The sequence below is a fragment of the Cavia porcellus genome, unplaced genomic scaffold (assembly GCF_034190915.1).
Source record: "Cavia porcellus strain 051 isolate PalLab524CR breed Dunkin Hartley unplaced genomic scaffold, mCavPor4.1 scaffold_5, whole genome shotgun sequence".
Classification (NCBI taxonomy): domain Eukaryota; kingdom Metazoa; phylum Chordata; class Mammalia; order Rodentia; family Caviidae; genus Cavia; species Cavia porcellus.
This window is the reverse complement of record NW_026947488.1, coordinates 30,227,330-30,247,049: the sequence shown is the minus strand read 5'-3', so window position 1 is coordinate 30,247,049 and position 19,720 is coordinate 30,227,330. Positions and strand designations below refer to the sequence as shown.

The window sequence follows — 19,720 nt, the reverse complement described above, 5'->3', positions numbered from 1 at the left end:
TACAGGATAAGCAAAGGTTGCCTTTTAAAATTGTTTTATAAGATAACAAGAAAAATATAAAAATGACAGTTTTATCAACATTACTCAATACAAGAATCGACTGGTTGGGCCAGGGTTATGGCTCAGTGACATAAGCAACTGCCTGGTAGGCACAAGGTCCTAACTAAGTTCAATTGTGGGTACCAAAAAATGAAAAAAAGAGAATTGACTGGTTGAAATGACACATTAAATAGTTAATCGTAATATGAATGACTAGCTATAACTAGATACTTCGTTAATTTGGGGTTAAATCTTAATACTATAATTTTTTTTAATCGTTTTCTTTTTATCGGTACCGGGGATTGAACTCACGACCACACACAATACTATAATCTTAATACTTAAAACTGGGCATGGTGGTGCATGCCTATAAGGCCAGCACTTGGGAGGCTGAGGCTGGAAGATTGACATGAATTTGAGGCCAGTTGAGACTACATAGTGAGCTCAAGGTCAACCTGAAGTACATAGCAAGACCCTGTCTCAAAAAACTGTATCAAAACTAAGAAATTAGCATTAATTGGTATAATACAATTGAGTACAGACTTAAAAGGTGTATGTCAAGTACAACATAAAAGATATAATCCAATACTCTTGTTTATTTTGTTCACATTGTTCCTCCTTTGACCATTGTCACTCCTTCAGGTTGGTTCCCATGTCCTTTTGACTGCAAGGTTTTCTATAGGCTATTTCGTATTTTTCCTGCCTCAATCTTATTAGGAGCCGAACTCTGGACTCTAAGGCTTTTATTTCCTCTCAACAGTCAAGGCTGGAAATTTGGATCCAGTAATGAGCACTTGTGGTATGCAGTATACTGTGAGTTTTTACAAAATCACCTTTATAGTACAGTACTACGCAGAACTGTCTCATTGCCGTGGAACCATTAGTCATTTATTCTGCATTTCTGTGGTTTTGGCTTTTTCTAACTCAGACATATTTGATATGTACTCTTTGGTCTAATTTTTTCACTTAACAAAATATATTTTAGGTTGATCTTGAGCTCACTGTGTAGCCCCAGGATGGCTTCAGACTCACAGCAGTCTTCCTGCCTCAGCTTCCTGAGTGCATCTACCACTCTTGCTAGCCAAATTATTTCTTACATAAGATGTAGATTTAGGTTGAAGACAAGATCATGAATTTCATGACTTTTGAGTATTGATCTCCAGCTGTTCCAAAATCATCTGTAGAAACAATTACCCTTTCCCTCTTGAACTGCCTTTGTCTATAAGTCTTGGCCATATTTGTGTATGTTTGTTTCTGTTGTTTTCATTCTGTTCCCTTAATCTCTGTTTTATCCCTTTGCTAGTCTCACATTATTTTGATAATTATAGCTTTGTAATAAGTCTTAAAATCAGATGTGATTCTTCTAACTTCTTCTTTTCAAAATAGTTTTGGTCATTCTAGTTCATTTGGATTTTTTTTTTTTTTGTTTTGAGTGATGTGGGATTTGACTACAGTTGCCCCAGTTGGCTTTGAACTCCTGAGCTCACACAGTCCTTTCCACTTCAGCCTGGGCAGCCAGCATGCACCACTGCACCTGGCTGTATTTCTTTTTTAATCTAACCTAGTAGTCTTTGTCTTTTACTTGGGTACTTTATTACATTTACTATAATTAGTCATATTTCAGTATAACACTTTTTCCCTCCTGTATCGTATGTTCTGAGTTATTTTAAAGCTCTTTACTGTCTTTGAGGGGGGAGACTTTTGTCTTTTTGAGACAGGGTCTTGCTATGCAGTTCAGGCTGGTCTCATGCTTGATTTGTGGCATAGACTTGTTTAACTTGCAATGATCCTCCTTTCTCAACCTCCTGATTGTTAGGATTACATGCTTGTGTCACCACACCTAGTTTTACTGCCCTTTTTGTATTTTTCCGCTTTCTAGTTTGGAAATACTGTGTTAGCTGTCATCATAGATGTTGTAGTGATAGCTTGTCCAAATCTAATATTAATAAGTTTTATCTTCATTTCAGTTAATAAAATCAGCTAAACCACCTTAAAGGCATCTGTTTCACTTTTTTGTCATGTAGTTAAAATCTTGTGTTTTAGAGATCCACGGCATTGTTACTTTATATATAATCATCATCTTTAAAAATATAGGCTTGATAGAATTTCAGTTTTTGTTTGTTGAGGTTTGAGTGTATCTTTTTGTTTTTAGTACTGGGAACTGAACCCAGGGTCTTCTGCATGTGAGGCAAGTGCTATACCACTGGGCCACTTCTCTGCCCTTTTAAATTTTTTATTTTGAAATGAGGAATGGTGATGCGTGCCAGGAATCCTAGCACTCTGGGAGACTGCGGTAGGATCACCAAGTTTGAGCCCTTCTCAGGCAACTTGGAGACTTAGTGAGATCCTGTCTGGAAAAAAAGGTAGGAAACTGGATTGTATCTCAACTGAATAAAACAGAATTTTGAGACAGAATCAGTTAAGTTGCCCATGCTGTCCTAAGATATGTGATCCTTCTGCCGAGGCTCCTGAGCAACTGGGCTGGATTGCATGCCTGTATCTCTAAGCTTAGTTTAGAATGTTATTTTTCAGGTGGTAGAAATATAATTTAAAACTTTCTTTTATTCTTCCTAGCACACTGTAAGTATTCACTTTGGCTTCATTGTTGACTTTGGAAAATAAGCTGTTCTTATGTTCAAATGAAAAGGGTTTTTTTTTCTGCTTGTTTTCAGATTTTCATCTTAATTTTTCCTGCCACATTACTATGTGTTTTGTAAATTTTTGTTGACTTTGCTTGGAAATTGTTAGCTTCAGGAATCTGTTTCCTCCTGGGAAACAGTCTCCAAAAGCTCTTTTGTTCCATCGACTCTTTTTGTTCTAGTACCTGTTTAAAACTATATCAAAATGTCTTGTCATTTTTTTTTTTTTTTTGTCTTTTTCTTTTTTATCAGTACCAGGGATCGAACTCACAACTGCCCGCTTGCAAGGCAGGCACTTATGCCGCTGAGCTAAATCCCCAGCCCCTCAAAATGTCTTTGCAATAAGTTGTTTTTCCAGTTGATTTTCTTTTTAGTTTTTTGATTTTTACTGCTAAATTGATCCATTTCATTTATTTATTGCTAAAAGTTCTATTTTGCTTTTTTAAAAAATCTGTTATTAAACCAGGTGTGGTGGTGCATGCCTGTGATCCCAGCGTTTGGGAGGCTGAGGCAAGTAGAATCATTGCAAAATCGAGACCAGCCTGGACTGCAAAGTGAGCTCAAGGTCAGCCTGAATTGCATAGCAAGACCTTGTCTCAAAAAGACCAAAAAAAAAGTTATTATTTGGAGTGTCTTATTCCCTATATATATTCTTTATTGGAGAGGTGGGTTTGGGAGGTTACAGAAATTGAACTTGGGGCGTTGTGCTTGCAAGGCAGCTGTTTCTGCTGCTGAGCTATATCCCTGGTCCCCCTGTAGATATTTTAAAGTCTATCAGGAATTATCATTGGCATAATGTATTTCATAGTTTGAACCTGATGTGATCAGAAGACTCTGTGGGCCATTTCTATTGTTTGATCTTTTTCTGACAATTCTTATTCCAGAAGACTTTCATTTAAAATTTTATTTGTGGGATCATAACCCTCAGAGGCATCATGGCAAGTTGTTTTTAAAGGACACTTTATGGTGGGTGTATAATGCCCACTTTTTTTTTTTAATATTTTTCTGTTGAATTAATTTCAATTTTAGGAGTTTTATTATATTAAATAATGTATATTTAGCAAGAAGATAAGATGCCAATAAAATCTTCATCCTTTTAATATGAGAATTTAGAATATATAAATTTCCAACATTTTCGTTATGTTAACCTGCTTACAACATCTGAAAAATAAGAGCAGCAATAAGTTGCTGTGGAACTACAATGAAAATACAAACAGTACTCTACCATAGAAATAGTCTTTGCTTCAGTTACTATTCCTAAGGCAGTCTTCACACATGAGAACAGCATGTTTCATACACAAGTCTCACTTACATTGCTGCATGTGTGTTTAGCTTTCTTTTCCTGTTGGCAGGTGTATGTGTCACCTCTCTTGTCTTCTTTTATCAGGAACTTCCTATTATACAATGTGCACTTAGCAGGAAAATAAAATGTCAATAAAATAAAATGCCAGAAATATATTGAGTGTTTAAAATAATCAGCATTTTCTGTCAGCTGTTTGCTTACTAAATTTAAAAACTAACAAATTTCTATGTGAGCTACAATTGAAAATACAAATAAAACTCTACCACAAAAATAATCTTTACTTGAATTATCACACCTAAGGCAGTATTCACACATAAGAACAGCATATTGCTTACACAGACAATGTCTTCTTTGGTAGGATATACTTGAAATCTTGCTGATCTGCCTGGGTTTTTTGTGGGGAGAGTGGTGTTTGTGAGACAGGGTCTCACTATGCAATTCAGGCTGTCCTTGAGCTCACTGTGTAGTCCAGGCTGGTCTCAAACTTAGTGACCCTCCTGCCTCAGTACTAGAATTATAAACATGTGCCACCACACCCCAATCTGCTTGTTTTCTTAAAAGTTTCTTGTGATGTCTCACCTGTCTGTTTACCAGTCTGCTCCAGAATTCTTTTGAGGAGTACTTTGGACAGATACGTACTTTTGTCATTTATCAATTGTCTTTTGCCATTTATCAATTCCAGACATAATCCTGAAAGAAAATTTATCTGTGATGTTTTGTGCTTGTTATTTTTTTTTATAAGCTATACTATTTATGCCTGACATATTTAGGATTGAGTAAAACATCTTTTGGCCAACACTGTGTTTCAAGTGACATCATAATTGCATCATACATAACCTGTCAACATCTACTCCACCTTTCTTTTTGTTATAAAATGTGATCACTTCTGGCTTCATTAGTGTTGAGGATTTACTAGCAATTTTTTTTTCTTCAGAGACAGTCTCAAGCATATAGTCCAGGCTAACCTGGAACTCACTGTGTAGCACAGGCTGATCTTGAACTCAGGATCTTCCTGCCTGAACCTCCTAAATGCTGGGATTACAGGTGTATGCACCACATTATCATCACAATGTAATGTTGACAGTATCAGTACTACTTAGCTTTTCTTCACTATATAGGAAGCCAATGTCCTATCTTTCTGAAGTCCAAAGATTGTACAGTACTTTTCTCCATTATGAATTTGCAACATTTTATCAGGAATCTCAGGTTTGTTCTTGCAAGTAGTTCTGTGCTGGTTGGCTGATCTTTAACAAATGTAACATCAGTAGGTAACTAGTGAACAGTTGTCAATGTGGGTTGCTTTTTGAAATAGGTGCAACAAGACTTTTCACAGAATCAGAGGGTTTATTACTGCACAAATGAAGACCTGGTGGCTGAGTTCCAGGATAAATTTCTAAATTCAAGGTGTAAAATGTCTGCATCCACCAGGGCATATATTTTCATACTATATTTTGGAGGTTTATTTGGTATGTATTACCAAAAGCTTCAACAACCACAAAGTGATACAAGTTATTCATCCTCGTATATTCAGACAGTATATACATTGTTATTGTTTTAAAAATCTCAACAGCATGTCTGTCATTTCTCCATTAATCCTTTACATTATGACAATTAGAATGATAAAATCCTGTTGAGAAAGCTTTTAGTTCAGATAGTGAGGTGTGGTGATACATATTTTTCAATATTACTGTTGATGTCTATATAACTAATGTTTTACTTGTATGTCATTATTAGTGTATTTCAAAACATCATGTAGCAAGCATATCATCAGAAACAGTTTCCAAGATCAAATTGCAATGTTGGCATTCCATCCACTGGGTCTCACTCAACAAAAACCTAGTAACATCTTCTGGCTTACTTCTAAATTGAATCATTCAGGCATATATGACCATTTTGTAGTATTTTGACTAGTCAAATATTATTTACCTTACTGTTTTCTTTCTCATCTAAATTAAGGTTTTCATTCTGCACTTTGTCATATCTTGCTAACTTTCTTGGCTTACATGAATGTAAGTCATAATTGGTAGCCAAGTTGTCTGATTGATACAGAGATGATATAGGACCACCAAGTAATACAAGGAATATATTGTAACTCCTAAACTGCTGGATGTCTGATGTACCAAGTTCACGTTCTCCAAATCGAATGAATTTTAAGGAACAGTGGAGGTTAAGAGTAGGAAATACTTGAGGAAAAGATAGCTTCTAAGAGAAACGGAAGGTGACCCAGAAAGTGGGTTGCTGCAGACCCCACTTTTCATAGAGCAAAATCATAAGATGGGACAAACTGACCGGTAAGATTACAAGTATAATTTCTTAGATAATACTGATCATGTGGTAGGTACAAGGTGGGGCAAAACTGATAAACTAATAAGATTACAAGCATAGTCACACAGATAATATTGATGCAGCGGGGAAGCACGCCATATAGGGTGTGTGCATGGAAAGAAGGACCTTTCCTGGAAAGGATAGGTCAAGGTCTTGGTCATCCATCCAGGTAATTGATGCCTATTTAGAATATCAATCATTATTACTTGTCCCTGGGGAGGTAGGTGTAATCATTTCATCTTTGTGTTTAGGCCTGACCTTCAACAAATGCACCTTCACCCAAAGTTGTAGTATGTTTTCATCTTCTCCACTCATTCCCTCAAGGTCCCAACCCTGTCTGACTGCCAGTAATATTTCTACTTAACTTGGCTGTTTACATATGATGACTCACTTTCATCCTCCTCCAATAGTCATAAAAGCAGATTTTCATGCTTGTACTGAATTAGGCTAATTCTACAAGAAAACATTAAGTGAATATAAATACACAAAAATATTTTTTCAAATCCATTTTTTATTCAAACATAGAAGAAAAAGAAAAAAATGCAACAAAATTTCAAAGCAAAATCAGGGTAACAATGGTGCATACATTGCGCATTGTCATCCCCAAATTATTCACCTACAACACAAGACATCTGCCTTCAATTGTCCAAATAATACCAGTACAAACCTTTCTCTTCAGTAAACTCAGAGAAATCGGTAATACAACTGTCTTAACTTCCTATAAACATATACATACATATATACATGTTTTTTCTTTCAGCTTGTCACACTAATGAAATAGGATGATGTTTACACATGTAACTTACTTATTTCACTAATAAGTATGTTCTCAGGGTGCATCCATTTACCTATAAAAGTGTCCAGTTTATTATTCTTCATGGTGAGTAGTAAGTATTCTGTTGTATAAAAATACCATGTTTTTTATCCGTCCCTCAGTCAGTGAGCATTTAGGTTGTTTCCAAGATCTGGCAGCTATAAACATGGGTGCACATATGTCACTGTGGTATGATGTTTTAAATTCTTTTGGAAAGATACCTAGAAGGGGAATAGCTGGGTCAAATGGAATCCCCAGTCCTAGTTTTTTTGTTTGTTACCAGGGATCCAACTCATGACTGCCTGCTTGCAAGGCAGGTGCTTATGCCACTGAGCTAACCCAGTCCTGTTTGGTCTTTTTTGAAATGGTCTCACTTGTTTGGTTCAGGCTGGCCTTGGGCTTACTTTATAGCCCACGCTGGTCTCGAACTTACAATGATCTGCCTCTCTCATCCTCCTGAGTGCTAGGATTACAAGAGTGCACCACCACACCCAGCCAATCCTAGTTTTGAGGAATCCCCACACTGATTTCCACAGTGGTTGTACCAGTTTGCATTCCCACCAACAGTGGAGAAGGGTTCCTTTTTCCCCACAGATCCTCCAGCCATTTGTTACTGGTTGATTTCTTGATTGTTGCCATTTGTTTTAGACTGAGATGGAATCTCAGTGTTGTTTTAATTTGCATCTCTTGAATAACTATTGATATTGAACGTTTTTTCATATTAATACACAAAAATGTAACACAGGACATAACGTAAAACTCACCTGTTTATACTTTGACATATGTGTCTACATCTTGCCATTCTTTGTACCAAGTGGGTAAAGGCAAAGATTGCTTCCTGTAATCCCCCAGGCCAGCTACTGAGATCATAGTCAGCTACTGTTACACTAACGTACATTATTTTCATTAGAAAAGTATAGTATGGGTATCTAGGACCCAGTATGAGAAATCAGTGTTAAGACCCACAGTAAGGCAATTTTTTTCTGCCAGATACTTTCTGCATCAGGTATCGAGGGACCATTTTAAAACAAGCTTAAGATATGATAGCTTCTCCAGGAGACCTTTATTCTGGACCTTCCATTACACTTTCACTCTTACTCTATGGGTATAGCCCTCCAAGTCCCATATTAGAGGAAAGTCTTCTCTTAGACTGCTTGTCTTGTGATGGCATCAGGCTTTGATTTTTATCAGAACAAAATTTAGAGATTTGCAAAGGCCTTTTGGGCTTCCTTGTTCCTCTTGAGTTTTCATTTTCTTTTCGCATTTGCAAGAGTGAAAGCGTGTGTGTGTTTAATCCATTCTCTTTAGTTCTCAGTGGATGGGTTGGTTCAAATAATTTAGCCCACTAATGGAAACAGGGAGATGACCTCCCCCTGCATCTTGATTTCTTGTTTTGAAAACTAAGAAGCTCTAAACACATTTTCAGTGTTAGTCTTCAGTGTTGACAAATCTATGGCAAGTGTGCCACACCAAAGCCATTTTTATCATTGAAAGATCTAAAAAGTGGTCTATACCCTTTTATTTAGCTAGTTGTCTTTCTAGGTATTTTGCTTTGTGACTTTAACAGTAACATGGATTTTTGTGGGAGATGGAGAAAGGAAGAAAAATTTGAATGGTTATGAATAAGTGGTTTATTTTGTTTGTTTGTTTAGCACAAATGGTACTGTTTGAATAGACTTTGGTAGGCTCCAAAATCATATATAACAAGGTTGTTTACCTGTTGTTCTTATAGGAGATAATAAAGTATGCTGAGCTTTGGTCAGCTGAGAAGACAAAATTGCACATCTTTGGAATTCTTGCTGGCAGGAGTATGACCCTGAGTTTGAAGGCAGCCTATACAGTGTATTGAGTTCAAAGCCAGCATGGATTGTATAGTGAGACCCTGCCTGAAAAAATAATCCTCTCATCATTTACAGCTCTTTTTTTTTTTTTTTTATCATTTACAGTTCTTTACAGTTTCTTGTTTCATTGGTTTTTATCTGAATGATTCCTATACATCTTTCTGTTATGGCGTGTTCAGTAAATTTACCCACAGGATACTGAGATTCAAGAAACAAAGTAAGGTTTATTAAAACTAGTTAGTTGTCAGTCAGCTTAAGCAATTGAAACTGCTGGCTGGCTGGCTCAGATTCCTGTGTTTTTTCTTACATACCTCTGTATAAGTTTACCAGGTTCCTATGGATACCACTTTTTTTATATCACTATCATTGCTTTGGAAGGTTACATATCTGGGTGATTGACACACAGAATGTGGGTACCAGGCAGTTTGGTCACCTTGAGATAAACCCGTTTGTTCTTCTTTTCCTAGTTTTTATGGCCAGTTAAGGGAGAGGAGGAGGCCTTTTGTGGATTTGGCCAAAGTTCTCTCGCTGTTTGAAGTCTGCTAACTAAGCATCTAAACTATAATCTATAAGTCATAAGTGAAGTTTTCAAGACTAGGGTTTGGGGAGTTCCAGAGAGAAAAGGGAAAAGAAAAAGAAAGCAAATAGTGGTGAGGGATATAAATGTGGTCACATTTCAAACCAAAACTAAGTTTAGGGGCTAGGGATATAGCTTAGTGGCATAAGTGCCTGCTTGGCAAGCCTCAAGGTCCTGAGTTCAATTTCCAGTACTTTAAAAAAAAAAAAAAAATTAAGTGGTTTCTTCCCTGCTCCCCCATAGCTTTTGCCCAAACATTTAAGTACTGAGTGTATTCAGTGAATGAGTAGGTGGGTGGGTGGGTTAAAATATCCTTTAATGTCTGATGAACACCAAGGCTTGATTTTTGAGATGGCAATGATCAGTTTTCTTTGTCTGGAAACAGCGATAGTTTCCCTTTATTTTTCACAGTCTAAAGAAAAAGCCTTCTGGCAGTGAGGCAGAGTTTTCTGGTACATGGTAAGTGTTAAATGCTTACTGACTGAGGTTTCTAGTGTTGATTTGAAAGAGAATTGGAAATTACGGGTAACTATGGACATTTGAAACAAGTAATTCAGACATTATCTATTTGTGCTTCTTTGTGTTCATTGGCCTTCTAATCAGTAGCCCTTTTCTAAAAGGAGAAAAGAACATGTTTGCTTAAGTCTTTATCTGTGCTTTTACAAGGAGACAGGAATATATAGTTATACTTTTTGTGAGTTCTGTAATTCTTGTTCATCTTTACCATTCATGATACTGGCTTGCTACAAAAATGTTTGTTTTCCACAGAAGTACTTAAAAGATGTTGTCCTCACACAGGTGCTTTCCTTCTAAGTTCCAGGAAAAAAAAAATTTTTTTTTTCCTGGTTAAGTTCAGTTTGATTTTGAAAGACAGTCTTGTAGCTCAGGCTGGCCCTTGCACACACAGTGATTCTCCCATTTAAGCCTCCCATTAATCCCATGCCTGGGATTACAGGAATGTACCACCATGCCTAGCTTTTTTTTTTTTTTTTTTTTTTTTTTTTTTTTTCTTTCTGATTTCAATACTAGGAAATTCATCCAGCCTGGTTTGGTGGCACACACCTGTAATCTCAGCACTTGGGAAGCTGAGGCAGGAGGATTGCCATGAGTTTGAGGCTAACCTGGAGTATATAGAAAGACCTTGTCTCAAAAAAAAATGTGTGTGTGTGTGTTTATGTGTGTGAACATACATATGCAGAAAAGACTAATCAGAATTATACAGTTGCTTGGTATTAATGTAGGGGAAATGCTGTAAGTCACATACAGAGTTCAAGTCCCCTGAAGTCAAAAAATAAATTCTAAGGACAACAAAGGTTAAGATTAGGAAAATTTATTGGAGAAAAGGAATAGGGAGTATGATAACTCCTGAGGGACAGGAAAAAGGTCCTGAATGAGTTGCCTCTCAAAGGAAGTTTTATAGAGCAAAATCATAAGGCAGGTACGTACAACATGGGTTAAAATTATGATCAATAAGATTGCAAGTACAGTTAGGTAATACTGACTGTTAGTAAGGGTACATGGGTGACATTATTAACCTTGTTCAGTAATCGATAGTCTTTAAGTCTTGTTAATAATCTTAGTATTCTTAGTCTTGTCTTGTTTTTAGTCCTAGTAGTTTTAGTATTGGTAGGAGAGGATGACTGACCCCTAATGAGATCATTGGAAAGTTTAAAAGGGTGATACCAATAATCCTAGATCTCCATTCATCTCTTATGTAAAACTAGCCATTGTGATTTTAATCTTTAGATGGGCCTCTAGCCAGTCTTGATGCCATCTCATTGCATTGACTTACTGATGGCCCAGCCATGTATGACTTCCTACTATATTTCTACCTTATGTAGCTGTGTATAATACTATTAGACCAGTGCCAAGGCTCTAGATCTCTTTTTAATGGCTCTATTGGAAAATAGGAATTAAATAGAGTAGAAAAGACTAGAGAAAAGGTAACTAAAGGCAGGACAAACATATATTGAAATTCTATTTATGTGAGTAAATTTAAGATCTTGGTAGTGCATAATTTTGCCATATTGTTTAATAGTTTTCATTTATTTTATTGAATAAGTCATGGAAAGTCACATAATAGGTTTTAGTGTGGTCTGGCATTAACAGGGAAAACTTTGTTGATGAAATACTTTCTCACAAGCTTCTCTTAGACTAAACTTAAACAATCTGAGCCTTTAGTTAGACATACTGGTTTGAAATTGTTAGCCACTGAAATGATACCTTTTCAAATTAATTACATGGTACAGTAAGGATTAAGATAATTTAAAATGGAAATTGTTAGAAAAGATGATACTTTAGTAATTCAGATTTTCTTAAGCTACATTTTGGACCATCTTAGTTATGAGTGGCCTCATATGAACAATAACTTGGGTTATGACTAGAATTTTAGGTTTAATGTATGACCAAAATCTTGTTTTATGCCAGCCCCTTGTGCAGTTGTAAACAAAGACTTGCTGTGCCAGAAAAATGTATGTAGCACATGTAAACATCAATATCAGTCTAAACTTAGATGCACATGTTTATGGAGGTGATTTCAGTCAGTGTTTTATATAGTTGCTATGATTTATCAAAGTAACCCTCCACAAAGCTAGAAAACACTAAGGAAGCAAAGTAAAGAGAGCAGTCACAATCAAAAAGAATGAAATTGTGGAGAAATATGAGAGTGACATTTGTGTGATCAGTCTAATACATATGTCAAAGTCCACTATCTTAACAATCTTACCGAGAAAAGATTTGTATAAAAAAGTCAGTGTTATTAAAGGTGTTACTCAAATTAGTAAGTCACAATAGGTGTTAGACAAGGTACAAAGGCTATTATATTACTAGTGTGGATGAAGAAAAGGCAAATGGTAGATGATAACTTATCTGAGTCTATAATTTGTGAAAAAGCTAGGCTATAAATGCAGATCTTATAAAGGATAATCCATCAACAAATGATAATGGTGAAATATTTCATGCCAGTGAGGTATGGTTTCACAATTTTAAAGCAAGAACTGGGGTTCATAGCATAACTAGTGAGTGCCGATAAAAGGACTGCTGAAAACTGCATGTATCACTTCAAAACAATGACAAAGAGAAATAACTTGCTCTCTTCAAGTTTTCGACTATAATGAAACTATCATTTTCTAGAAAAAAATGCCCAGGAGAACATATATTACCCAAGAAAAGGAAAATGCCAGGCCACCAGCCAGTGAAGGAGAGGCTAACCTTACTGTTATGTACCAATGGGACTGGTGACCTCAAGGTAAAGTCTTTCTTGGTTTCACTCCGAGACTTCTAGTGTTCAGAAAACATAAAGTCATGAAGAATAGTCTAGGCATCATGTTGACATGTAACACAAAAGCCTGGGTAACAAGGGTACTTTTTCTTGAGTGGATCAGAGAGGCATTCTGTCCTACTGTTATGCGCTATTTAGAGGACAGAGGTTTACCACTCAAATTGTACTCACCATGAACAATACCACTGCTTACTACAAGATTTGGAGGAATTGACTGAAGAACTCTCATGTGTTTCAGCCTAATTCCCTCCTACTCAGTACAGCTCGTCTACTGCAGCCTATGGACTAGCAGGTTGTAGCTAACTTTAAATCTGTATGCCAAGGAACTGTACCTGAAGTGCTTCCAGATGGTCTCAGATAGCAGTTTAACCCCTAACGAGCTCTGGAAGGAGCATTGCAACTTCCTTGCCTGTGAGGTTGAGAAATTCTGGACCAGTGTCTCTCTGAGGACACTGAAATCTTCCTAGAAGAAAGTGTGGCCTAAAATTATACAGGAGAGAAACTTTGAAGTCTATGTAGAAGAGCCTGAGCCTTCAGTTGACCCTGTGGTTGATGATATGATTATAGCAGAGTACATGGGCTTCCAGGTAGACAGTGGTAATGTTAAGGAACTGGTGGAGGAACACTTGGGGACTGTTTACAGAAGAACTTCAGCAACTTCTCACTGAGTAACAGAGAAATTGCAACTGAGGAGCTTTCTGAAGAGAAAGGAGAGTATTAACAATCAGTGCAGCAAAGTTCTGAAAGATCCAGAAAAAATGGACAGAGCTACAGCCATTTGTAAAGAAGATCCACTCAGAGAAGAAAACCAGTTATTGAATTCACTTGTTTAATGACAGTGTCATGTCATACTACAGAATGGTGTTAAACAAAAGAAACAATGTTAGACCAATTGTTAATGCTAAACAGGTTGAAACCTAGAAACAGGTTCTAGTGAGCTACAGACTCCCAAGGAGAGAAAGGGCACCACAGAGCCAGATTCCTGATGTCCTTAGAGAAGGAAATTCTCATTCCAAACAGTAACCACCTTCCATTTCATCTTTTATTCCTGTTAAGCCAAAGGTGTCAATAGTGAGTAGTTGAATAGTGAGTGCTATATGAAATTGTTGTTTCTGGTAAGCCAGACATTTTATAACTTTTTGTTGGATACACTAGGAAAATTTTGGTGTTTCTAGTAAATCGTGCGTATATATACCACCCTTTTTTATTATGAAGAGGTTAGTAAAGGGGTGCTTTGGAAGGTTCAGAACACATTATGGATAGTTCCATTATTTTTATGGGAAAAATAGTCTTGACTTACAACCAATTGGAGTTACAACCAGCCCTCACAAATGAATTGAATTTGTTACTAAAGTTTTCACTGTACTTGCATTATGAACAGTTGGTAGGAAAATTGATGTTCCAGATAATCCAGTACTTGGGCACTTTGCCCAGCTTCTAGTAAGCTGTTACAAAAACTATAAAAACAAGCTAAGCATGGTGACATATAACATATACGTGTAACCCCAGCACTGTGGAAGATAGAGGCAGTTGGATGGCAAGTTTGAGCCCAGGTAGCGCTGTTTAATGACTTGGCAATACTCTGTTTTAAAATTAAGGGGATAGATACAGCACAATGCCAGGGCCCCTGGGTTCATAATAAAAATTTTCCAGTAATGTGTCATACTGAATTAGAGGGGGAAAAAAAGAATGTTAACTTTACTTCTGTCAATATAAGAAGCTGTGGGGGGAAAGGAAGCAAAGAGAGTAATTACCTCATGAACCTCTTACCTTTTTTTTAGTTCAGTTTTGTACATGTCTGAAGTGTTAACTGACACTGCACTTTGTGACAACTTTATTTTCATTTGATTTTAAATATAAACCTGCATTAATTTAACTTGATCAACAAATATTTACTGAATATACTACAAAATGCAAAACTTTGATCCAGGTACTACAAGTTTAAAAGGCTGTATTAGATAAGGGTCTTGACTTTCAAAAGGGAGTTAAATGTCCAATAGAAAAAGTAAGATTTGAAGATTTGTGTATGCATATATAGATACTAAATTTGGGCATGGTGACATGTACCTTTAATTCAACATTGGCCGACTGAGGCGAGAGGACTATAAATTCACCTAAGCCTGAACAATTCAGTGACATAGCAAGACTCTGTCTCAAAATAAACAATAGAAACAGCTGGAAATGTAGTTCAATACAAGGGCCCTGGGTTTGTTACCCAGTACCACCAAACAAACAGAACAACCGAGAAAGTAAGTTCTGTAGAGAATGAAAGACTTAACAGTTTGACTTTAAATCCCAATTCTATCTGAACTGAGTATTTGTGCTCAAGCTACAGAACTTTTTTTGTGGAGGTTGAGTACTGAGGATCAAACTCATAACCTCACATCAAGCTACAGAATTTACTTAGACTCTTTTCTCATTTGTAGGTTATGAAAAGTAAAACTTGTTTCATAGAATTGTTGAGAGGAGTAGGTATTTAAAGCTAGAAAGGCTTTTTAGGTTTAGACTTGTAATATATAACTCCCTGTTCAGAATCTCCTTTTGAGTGTTTTAAAGCCATTTTAAGTCTAAAACCTGTCATGAGTTCTCTTCTAAAATCTTTTCTGTCCTCATGAATGATGTCAGCAATTTTTTTTTTTATGTGTCAGTACCAGAGATTGAACTCAAGACTATGCGCTTGTAAGGCAGGCACTTACGCTGCTGAGCTAAATCCCCAGCCCCGTGATGTCAACAATCTATCTAACTAGATTTTTTATTTTTTAATTTTTTTTTGGAGACAGAACCTTGCTATGCAGTTTAGGCTGCTGTTGAGCTCACTTTGCAATCCAGGCTGGTCTCAAATTTACAACCATCCTCCTACCTCAGCCTCACGAGTGCTGGGATTATAGGCATATGCTACCACGCCCGACTGTCAAATCAGAAATCTGAGTCACTTTTCACTAATTACTGCATTTTCCAATCTACCTGCAGCTCTTGATTTAACACTATAAATTTTATTCCATATAGAAACCTGTCCCACACCTAATCAGAGTAAATGTTTTCTAAATGTACATGCAGCTTGTTTTTCTAAAATTTTTTCAATGGATTTCCATTATTCTCCAGATAAACAGAATACAGATAAATCTTTAATTTGTCTCCCATTCAGTCTGCCTTGCTTGCTCAGTGTTAAGTCAGCCTTTTGTATCTATAGGTTCCTCCATAGGTCAAAAATACAGTATTGAGAAAAACAAGTTGCATCTGTACTGAACATGTATAGATTTTTATTATTTCCTAAAAAATATTCTCTAACAGCTTTTTATGTTTCATTTACAATGTATTGGGTGCATCATATATTGTTTTTTGTTTGGTTGGGTTGTTTCGTTTTTTCAAACAGTCTTGCCGTGTAGCCCAGGCAGGCTTTGAACTCACAGTATAGCCCAGGATGGCTTCAATCTCATGGTGATCCTCCTGCCTCAGCCTTCTGAGTGCGGGATTACAAGCCTATTCTATCTCTCACAGTTATTTTATATAAAGGATTTGAGCATATGGATGAACAAAGGGAGGGAAATTTATGAAAGAACTAAACAGACATTTAGGCTGTCTTTGGGTTTTCTTTGTACTAGGCTGCAAGTGAAATGCACATATTTACAGAGGTGCAAGTACAATACTATATTTCAATAAAGTAATGTTTATCTTTGATGATTTTTTTGTTTTGTTTTTATACTCTATTGTAGTTAGGGGTTGCAGGGAGAACAATTATATACAGGGCACATAATTTATAGTATTATTTATAATGGTCACCCAAGGAGTCAAATACAAAGGAAGTGCAAGAAATCTGTCCATGATACCAAACATGTAAAAAATTCAGCCAAGAGCCTGGATCCCATGGCAATAACGTGCATGAGTTCAGCTGAAAACCCAGAGCCCACAACAATAACCCACGCCAAATCTGTCCCACACATCTGTGCTGGGAAAGCCCAAAGATCAGTGGTGGAAGCTAGAAAGTCAATGCCAGGAAGGTGAAGGATCTGTGCCAGCAGGCCAAGAGCTCTGTACTGGAGCCAAGAAGTGATGCTTAAAATCAGGAGCAGGGCTCCCCTGAAAAATACCATAGCCATCCTCAGCAACAATGATGTCCCAGCCTCCTTGGATGGTGAAAACAGTCAAATACCTATCAGGAAGCCTGCACGACAAGCTTCTCCTAGAGATTAAACAACACACATCCTCCCCTCCAGAGCCAGGAAGCAATGCTCAAAATAAGTACCAAAACTCCACCAAAGTGAGCTGCAGCCATTCTCTGCAACAAGGTCCTGAACTCCTCCCGTGATAGCCAAGTTCATATTAGGGGAGCCAGCAGCTCCAGACAGCAACACTTAAGAGAACCCACAGTGCTCCTCCTCATCTCATTTTGATGCTGACATCAGTCCTCAGGTGAGTCTTCCCTGCTCAGCACCATGCTATTACAGTTCAGCTGGTGTTTTAAGTTGACCATCAGTTACTAATCCACTGCTCATCCCATTTATCTCCATCCCTTTCTTCCTGTTTTTTTATTTATCTGAACTCGGAGAGCCACTCATGGCTCATGAACCCTGCCTATTCTCCCCATGTAATTAATGAAGGCCAACCATTTGAAATTCATGTGAGTTTCTCTTAGTGTAAGCAGGTTATTTTATATACATGGCATTTAAGTTGAGCATTTGAGGGGTTGCTGCAAAATAGCTACTTGTCTTCACAGTGGAGAATGAAATCCATCAGTTCATAAATTAGGTCCCAGCTAATTCAGAAGAGTATTTGAGAATCTCAAGAGTTTTATTATTGTAATTAGTATTGCTCTGATCATTACAGAGTGCCACGGCCTTAAGAGAACAGAAGGAGATTGAGTGATAAGGATAAAAGTGATGAGTAGACACATGGACTAGTACTAGAGTAGGGGTTGGGAACTCTTTTTGCACACAAATCAGGTTGCTTTCAGAGACAGGTATAAAAAACTTACTTATTCATGTCCAGCCATGAGTTAGGCTTTGGTGAGTAGGATTAAGCAGTTTCCAATTTTTCTCTTTTCTAAAGGTAAGGTATTTATTTTAAAAAAGAATAAAACAAACAAACAATGAGAACAATACTGGATTTCAAAAATGACAGTAGGAAACCAACCATAGTTATTCTTATGTACATTGTTATCCTCTAAATAGATGCTCAGACCACCAGACATGGCATGCAAAGTAAGCACTTAAGTTGTCACTTTACTTCATTTGCTACCATTCCAGAAATTTCAGGTTTGTGACTTCTAGTTTCTTTTGTGTCTGTATCTTCTGGACTTGTCCTGGGTGGGCTGGAGATCTAAGATTGTACCCTGCTTCACTCTCTGATCTGAGGTTCTGAGATGTCTGCTCATTGATGTTCCTCTGATAACCATAGGCCCCCAGGGTCACGGCTTCCTCTCCTTTGGGCCTGCAGCAGTTGGCTCACCAAAGGTCATGTCTTCTCCAGGCCTATGGCAGAGGGCTTGTGGTGGGTATGAGTGGGAGGTGAGTCGAGTATTTCTGTGTTTTTTTTTTTTTTTTTCTTTTTCATCGGTACCAGGGATCGAACTCTTGACTGCCTGTTTGCAAGGCAGGCGCTTATGCCACTGAGCTAAATCCCCAGCCCCGAGTCGTGTATTTCTAATGAATTGACCATTGCTTTCCAAAGTTCTGAAATGGCCAACAGACCATAGAAAGATACCACGATCGGCTCTTGCTTGAAACCAACAGCTTCAGAAAACTGCCTACCTCAACTCAGGGCCATTGTTGTTTTGTTTTTAACTTTTTATTTTATTGATACATGTTAGATATACATAATGATAACATTCATCATAGAGAGTTTGTACCTATACAAAATATATCTTAATTGTTCTTTTTTCTCATTCTCCTCCCTTTTACCCCTTTTTCCCTTTTAATTGCAAAAGCTTTGTTTCCATTTTTGCTTCTATACTTTTTTTCTCTTGTCCCAGCTTTCCTTTCTCCCTTCACTTCCCTTGTTCTCCTACTCAGTTGAACAACTTCTTCCTGTTTCCCAATATCTGTTATACATTTTGGTTCTTATTTATACTTTGGGTTTCTCACACCAGAGGAACTATGCAATATTTGAACATGTGCATCAGATTTATTTCACTTAAGAGTATGATCTCAAGGTATGTCCATTTAGCTAGCTTGTGGTACTCCATTGTATTAAAAAACCATATCTTTATGCATCCATTGGGTGAAGGGCATTTGGGGCTGTTTCAAAGATTGGTATATTATAAACTGCCACCATAAGCATGGGTGTGCATACACCACTATTGGTATATTGCTTTTAATTATTTCAAGACAGTACCGACAAGGGAAATACCTGGGTCACATGGAAACTCTAGTTAGCTTTTTGAGGAATCTCCATTGTGGTTGCATCAGTCTGCAATCTGACTAACAGTGGAGCAAGGTTGCTTTTTCCTTAGAGCCCAGTCAGCATTTTTTTTTTTTTTTTTTTTTTTTTGGTCTTTTTGTCTTTTTGAGACAGGTTCTCACTATGCAGTTTAGGCTGGCCTTGAGCTCACTTTAGTCCAAACTGGTCTGAACTTGCGACGATCCTCCCACCTCAGCCTCCAAAGTACTGGGATTGCAGGGGTGAGCCACCACACCTGGCTCTGGTCAGTATTTTTATTGATTGATTTCTTCATAGTATTCTTTCTGGAGTGACATGGAATCTCAGAATTACTTTAATTTGCATTTCTTGAATAACAAGTGATGTTGAAAATTTTTTCATATATTGTTTCTACTTCATCTGGAATGTTCATTTAAGATGATCATTTTTGGATTAGGTGTTTAAATTTGGGGGATCTGATTTTTTTTTTTTTTTTTTTTTGAGTTCTATATATATTCTGGTCCTCTGTGTGAGGGACAGGTGGCAAA

The 19,720-nt window shown here is 37.1% G+C and overlaps 1 protein-coding gene and 1 non-coding gene across 2 annotated transcripts in view; one reads left to right on the top strand and one right to left on the bottom strand.

The window, feature by feature from the left end:
• The window catches only part of Csnk2a1 (casein kinase 2 alpha 1), an 82,391-nt gene that overhangs the window by 18,329 nt on the left and 44,342 nt on the right, over positions 1-19,720 (top strand).
• LOC111753471 (small nucleolar RNA SNORA2/SNORA34 family) lies at positions 18,446-18,581 on the bottom strand. Its single transcript, XR_002788262.1, has one exon. It is a non-coding gene; the product is annotated as a small nucleolar RNA SNORA2/SNORA34 family (small nucleolar RNA).